General features: G+C 38.8%; 1 long non-coding RNA gene across 1 annotated transcript; it reads left to right on the forward strand.

The window, feature by feature from the left end:
- The first annotated feature begins 6,463 nt into the window (after positions 1 to 6,463).
- Positions 6,464 to 7,061, forward strand: LOC309476581. Its single transcript, XR_014198286.1, has 2 exons — positions 6,464 to 6,532; positions 6,650 to 7,061. It is a non-coding gene; the product is annotated as an uncharacterized lncRNA (long non-coding RNA).
- The last annotated feature ends 523 nt before the right edge of the window (positions 7,062 to 7,584 follow it).

Genomic DNA, 7,584 nt, shown 5'->3' on the forward strand with positions numbered 1-7,584 from the left:
TAATCTCTACCATAATATAAAGTTATTTTGAATAGTTTGTGAACATATCCTAAACACTAAATGAGGTGACTCATCTGCTGAAGTGGGTATGGGATGTACTGTAGGCTGCGTCTGAAATTACATCCTCTCCGAGTAGGTACTTGTTTTGAATGAGTGCTTAATTCCCGACCATTATAACTACTTAAATTCAGAATCTCTGTGTAACTAGTAGGTCATCCGGTTACTTTTCACCTACTGTTTTATGACAACTGTGAATTCAGACATATTACTCACTACTACATAGTACTGCTATATACAGTAGTCCACCTTCCCTACTACATAGTATTGTATAAAGCCTCCTATATACTGTACATACTGCTGTATATAGTAGGGAAGTATGTTATTTTGGATGTAGCCTTAAAGAGACCTATTATGTTTTTTTTGTTTTTTTTTTACATTTTTAACTCTCTAGTGCAGTGGTTCCCAAAAGGCACCCCAACACTGCACGTTTTCTTTGTCTCCCTAATCAAACACACCTGATTCAACTCATCAGCTCATTATCACATGGGTTAATGAGCTGATGAGTTGAATCAGGTGTGTTTGATTAGGGAGACAAAGAAAATGTGCAGTGTTGGGGTGCCTTCAGGACAGGTTTGGGAACCACTGCTCTAGTGTATAATGTAATGTAGTGTGTAAAGGTCTGCAAAGTTACAAAGCACAAACAAAGTCCCTCCATTGGGAGTTATTCTCTATATCAGTGCGCACTGTTTCTGAACTCCCTGAAACACCTCCATTGTAGTCTTGAGTTTTCTTCTGGGAACATGCATCACAGTATCCCTAATTTAAATAATTCCCACCCAAGGCACATGCAAAAATAATGGGGCGTGGCCTAGTTGAGTTAGGGTCTGTTTACACAACACCGTTTTCAACTAAAAATGTACGCTTTTTTATCATTTTGGTCGTTTGTTTACACGACAACTGCGTTTTGGGTGCCTGAAAACGCAAACTTTTGAAAACGGTTCTTTTGTCTCCGTGTAAACAACAAAAACGTGAATCTCTGAAGACGATGATGTCATGCACATGTGTATTGCATGTTCAATTGATAGTGTTTCATCACCATCTAATGGCCTGGCAGCAAAATACAGGGTTTTAAGTCATTTTCGTGGATCCGTGTGAATGGGGATCATTTTGTACGCGGAAAACTCAAAGGAAAAACTTCTCCGTTTTAAGCATATCGTTGTCGTGTAAAACGTATAGTGTTGAAACTCACGGTTATGCCACATTTTTCCAAACACGCTCGAAGCACTTGACCAATCACAACACACTGGTCCAGCCGACCAATCAGAGCACATTATGCTTTTTAGAAGGAGGGGCTTCATAGAGACAGGAACTAAACAGGGGTGCATTTGCTAAAGCCAAATATGCTTGCATGTTCCGTCATTACCAACGGAATTCACGACCATAGTTGGCTAACGATACTTTTGGGGAAACGCACCCCAGAGAATTACTGACAGACTGGGAAGAGAGGTGCTGCAACTATGGAAAAAATTAGGGAAACAATGTTGTTGTTTTTTGAACATCCACGCATGAAAATCTATTCTCGCAGTCGACCACAAAAACAAGACTTTGTAAAAGAGCCTATTAGTTCCTCTTTAACATCTTTCTACATTTTGTTATCAGGCATTATTTTATGCAGACTATTATTTGATACTCATATGTTACTATTCATATGACTACAGAGTTCTGCCTGCAGCATCTCTGTGGATTATTTGATGAATTTCAGACCTCAATAGAGCACTATGAGAAAATGATTCTTTAGTAGGAATACTTTTAGTGTACATTGATATGACGTTCTTCCGTGTCCTTCTTTTCTCTCTTCTCTTTTTGTTCTCTCCCTTTTAAACATCTCTATTCTACGTAGTCAGAATCAGTCAATCTCCGCAGCTCACATTTGTGCTCTTAGGCTGAATGAAATCAATTGAAGATGGGACGTGGCTAATCAAATAGGATCCGCACATGTTTTAGAAGAAGAAATTTGTAAAGATGACACTTTGAAAGCAGTGATTTGTTTTTGGTCTAAAGAAAATCATTCTTCTGCTGATTATTCTTCCGCTCTTTTCTTATGTCTTACCACAAACAAGAAACTTGAAGGTAATGCCAGTAAAACAGTTTTTGAAGGGGGAAGTACAGACTGGCTAGTTGTGATGTCATTATATGATGAGAGCTTGGGTAATAATAACGAATATTAATTAGGTCAAAATGATGTTGCTAGGTAACCTTCCTGGTCCATCCGATTACGTAACCTAATTAAAACTGATCTGATTTCAGCAAGATATTAGTTAAGCCTATGAGCACGTCACATGATATAATATTTATGAACCACACATTCATCTTGAATATGTATCATGACACAATTCACACCAGACCAACTTTATGTTTTTCACTATTTTGATAAATAAGTAGAATTATTTATGACCATGAGCTTTGCAGCTGTCTCCAAACAATTGTTTTAGATTTTAAAGTGTCTGATTCAGGTATCTTATGTATGTCTATATCTGCAGAAAATGAATCACTAAAATTGTATATTCATTATCTTTCATAGCTCTCTTAATCCATTACTGCACTACAGTAATGCATTTAGTTAATATATATACTGCAATTAAATTTGTGTGTGTGTGTGTGCATGCATGTGTGTGTGTGTGTGTGTGCATGCATGTGTGTGTGTGTGTGTGTGTGTGTGTAAGATCCTGTTACACAGAATAACACATTATCATAAGATGCTCACCTTATATAATAAGAGGTCAGGGTCAAGCAGAAGCAATCATTCTGCTCTATCACATGGCAAGAAATTCACAAAAGCCTGCCGGCACCAAGGCCTTCTTTTATACCGTGATACAAAAAACACACAGGTCAAAGTTCAAAGACAGAGAAACTCTATTGACCTTGATGCCTGAAGAAATGGAAGCCTCCACTATCAAACCACATATAACGAGACATGTGAAATCCGTATAATAATTTGGAAATGTTTAAGAAAGTATACTTGGCCTTTTTCATGTCTTTTGATCATTTAAAGTGCTCTGATATATTTACTTGGTGGTTCCATGATAAAACTCTCATTCAGATGACATTCACAGTATGTTTACATACTAGGGGCCCTATTTTAACGATCTAAGCGCATGGTCTAAAGTGCAGGGCGAAAGTTCACTTAGGTCGTGTCCGAATCCACTTTTGCTAGTTTAACGACGGGAAAAATGGTCGGTGCACCAGGCGCATGGTCTAAAAGGGTTGTCCCTATTCTCTTAATGAGTAATGGGTATGTTTTGGGATTTACATGCGTTAAACCAATCAGAGTCTCATCTACCATTCCCTTTAAATGCCAGTTGCGCTTGCGCCATGGCAGATTCGCTATTTACATGACGGAATTTGATAGTGGAGAGACCGAAGCCGTCTCCAGAGCGCAAACGGAACTGCTCGTGCGCGAGGTAAAAGTGCGCAAGCAGACCATCTACGGGACAAGCCGGATTCCTTCATATCTTTATGTACACAATAATAATCTTTTACATTGTAATCCTTTTCATTTTAATATTTGGCATGTTTGTGTGCTGGTGTGCGTCCCTGTGTGTTTAATAAGCAGAATGTACGCGTGTTGTGGACCCGCCTATAGGCGCACATTACTAACGCACTCTTTAAATAACAACCAAAAATAGTGCGCCATTGACTTTAGACCAGATTTCAGTTGGTCAATGGCGTAGTCTATTTCTGTTGCCTCAAAATAGCAACGCGCCAACAATGCGCCAGAACACACCTCGTTTTCAGACCAGCAGCCCATGGGCGCACAAATGGGCGCAAATGCATTTGCTATTTAAACAACGTGACGCAGGACGTGAAAATGATAACTGCGTCAGACTGAAATTAGCAAAAAACACTTGCATCGCGCTTGGCGCTGCATTGCGCCGGGTGTAAGATAGGGCCCTGCGGCTGCAACAAACGATTATTTTGATAATCAATTAATCTAACGATTATTATTAAAATGAATAAACGACTAATCGTAGATCGTAGACAATTTAGCTATATATTTGTACACTATTATTTCCTCTGTGTGTGTGGGTGACTTTGGTTTGACCTTTGGGGGCTTAAAGAAAGGTGCAACAAATTATTATATTTCAGTATGTCACATGGTACAAAATATTTCTCAAAATATCTATGAGATGTATTACCATCTTTGGAAGGTATGTAGGTATATATGTGAGAAGCTGGCCACTGAGCTGGAGTGATCTCCTGCTTTGTTGTAAAATAAAGTCTAATATTTCTGGCATCAAAGATCTCTGAAAAGTGATTTCCCAAAAAGATTGAAACCACAAAAAAGTTGAGGAAGGCATGACAAAGTTGCATACTCTTGACCACTATGAAACTCAGTGGCACATTGAAAAGGCCGCAGGCCCAGGGCCAGCTCTTCAAGCAGTGAACACTGATCAGGCTTCAAATCAAAGTAATGTTTGTCCCATGGAGTCACTTCAAGATCAGAAAGTGTGGCAGTAATGGGCCATCGCTCCAGTAGTCTCCCCACCATAAGATTGGTGCTGTTCCACCGGGTACTAACATCTTGGACCACCTTATGCTCTGGTTCTCTTAAAATGTTCATATAAGGTCCTTGCAGCTCCCAAAGCTTTGCAGATGCTGGTCTCTTTAAGGGAATTGTTCACAATAAGCTGAAGTGTGTGTCCAGTACAGCGGACAGAGGCCCAAATATGTTTGTCTGCCAGCAATTTCATTGCAGCCACAACATTGGATCCATTGTAATGGACGACTGCTTTCATGTTGTTTACTGGAATGTTGAATCTTGCAACAACCTCTTCCATCGATGTTGCAATGTTGGCACCAGTATGTCATTCTTCAAGAGGCAATGTTGCTAGTGTGAGAGTCTTAATTTTCAAGTCTTTATTGATAAAATGACTCCAAGGTATGCTTATTTTGCAAGGCTAGACCAAATATCAGCTTCAAATGTCCAAATTCAGGATAGAAACTTATTTTTTGAAGTTTCTTTAACCTTTAAAACTCAATTCTCAATTTTAACTCTTAGTGTTTCAATTTCTGTTTAGTCATCTTTACAGGGTGTTCAGTTTGAATTCTAGATTGTTCCTAAAACATGAATTTGCATTAGGTGTATGTGTCACCATTACGTTCATTGTCACGTTCATTGTTACTGTCATCGTCTTCTTCACTGTCACTGTCATCGTCATTGTCTGCACTACAGTTCCCATGATCCTCCTTGGCCCACACCTGCACCTCCTCTACCATTACCCGCACCTGCCAGTCATCATTGTCATCATGGTCTTCAGCTGTTGTCTCGTTATCATCTGTGTATTTAAGTTCCCTTCATGTCCTTTGCCAGTGATTATTTTGTGTACGTGTACGCTATATGTAAGGATGGCTGAAGCGAAACAGTCGTTCCGAAGCTTTGCGAGATCCCGAAGCGCAGATGTGTCGAAACACTGATCCGAAGCGTGATTCGAAACACCCATGTCACGTGACTATGACCAAACGAAGCCTCGAAGTGTTTCACTAAGTGTTTCATCAGGTGTGGTCCGCCGAATCAGCGTTTGATTGGAATGGTCGGGAACAGACCACACAATCTCACATCTGTATAAAAGTGAAATAAACGCATTTTGACCTCGTGGGTTTTTGTGAGAGGAGTTTGACTTTGAGATAGCGGATTTTTGGTGATATAGTGACATAGTGCGATTTGATTAGTTATAGGCAATTTAGACTTACATTTAAATTTACACAACACATTGACTGATAGGCTAGAGACAGACAGAGTATACATATAGTGACACATTAATAGATACATAGATATAAATATATATAGACAGCTAGATTAATAGATAGATACATATATAGATAGATTACAGATACATATATAAATACATATATTATAGATCGATACATATATAGATAGATTATAGATACATATATTAATACATATATTATAGATCGATACATATATAGATACATAGATTATAGATACATATCTAGATACATAGATCGATTCATATATAGATAGATAGATTTGGATAGATAGATAAAATGGAGGCTCCCCAGAAGAGATGCCGTACATCAGTGGTGTGGGAGCATTTCCATTTAGAAACCCCAAATAAAGTGAGATGTGTGTATTGTGATCGGCAGCTAGCCTACTGCAACAATACATCATCCATGATGTGCCATTTGAGGAGCACTCATCCTGCCATTTTGCAGGGTGCAGAGGATGGCATTCCCCCTGTACCTAGGCCTGCTACTGACTCTGCTGGGCCATCTAAGCAAGGTATGCATTGTTTGAAATATAATTATAATTGAAATATAATTACAACCTTTTGGGACACTGTTTATAAAGTTTATAAGTTATATAAAGCACTGATTTTAAACACTGGAAGGTTTCCAAATAATGAACCAGTAGGCTATACTTTTAATAGATGTGCACTAATTGAAGCCCAGGAAGCTGAAAAGCACATCACACTGGAGTGTGCTTCGCTGATGCGTTCAAACACAAATCCTGGTGAGCAGTTTCAGTCTGTGTTATGTTATGTAATCTGAATCATGTAATATAATATATCCTTCATATATGCCGTCAGTTTAGGATTTGTTACTAATTGCTGTTTTCATTTTTATTCAGACCCAGAAATGTCAACATCACACCCATCATCATCATCATCATCACCATCACCATCACCATCAACACCAGTAGAAACACAGGACAGTTTATGGGAACTTTTTGATACTCGCATCCATCAAACCAGGATGATACACAATGCTACAGCTGATGCCACAGTGGAAGTGAAAAAATACATCAACGATGCGTATTTGCCCAGAACTCATGATCCACTAACTTACTGGAAAGAGAGAGCAGTAATCTTTCCTCATTTGTATGTCCTTGCAAAAAAATATCTTTGTATGCCAGCAACAAGTGTCCCTTGTGAGAGGATTTTTTCAAAGGCTGGAGAAATTATCTGTAAAAAAAGAAGTAGGCTAAGTCCTTCCACAGCAGATAAATTAATATTTTTGAATAAAAATCTCTAAAAAAGTGAGACATTGTGGCTTGATTTCTTTTATTAATATTCATTTTTCATGACCAAAATAACATTATGCACAGTGAGGAGCCTATAGGTTACAAGCTTCACATATTAGAACATTATAATAATAAAAAAACAACACATTTTTTTAATGGCTCGTCAAGGTTGTTTCAGAGCAACACCTGCAAGTGACCACTAGGTGTCACCGTTGAGACGGGTGTCGGATTGATTCGAAGCCTCGAAACAATATGGCACATTTGGTTCAACTGTTTCATTGGTTCACGAGGCCTCGATTTTGCCATCACTAGCTATATGTGCTTCACATGCTGTTTCGTTCTTGGATTATACTACCGTTGTGTGAATACATCTTTGTTACTTTGTACTAGTGGTGGGCAGATCGAGGCTTCGTGAAGCAATGAAACAGTTGAACCAAATGGTTCATATTGTTTCGAGGCTTCGAATCAATCCGACACCCGTCTCAACGGTGACACCTTGTGGTCACTTGCAGGTGTTGATCTGAAACAACCTTGACGAGACA

Source organism: Leuciscus leuciscus (genome assembly GCF_965113295.1).
Source record: "Leuciscus leuciscus genome assembly, chromosome: 1".
Classification (NCBI taxonomy): Eukaryota; Metazoa; Chordata; class Actinopteri; order Cypriniformes; family Leuciscidae; genus Leuciscus; species Leuciscus leuciscus.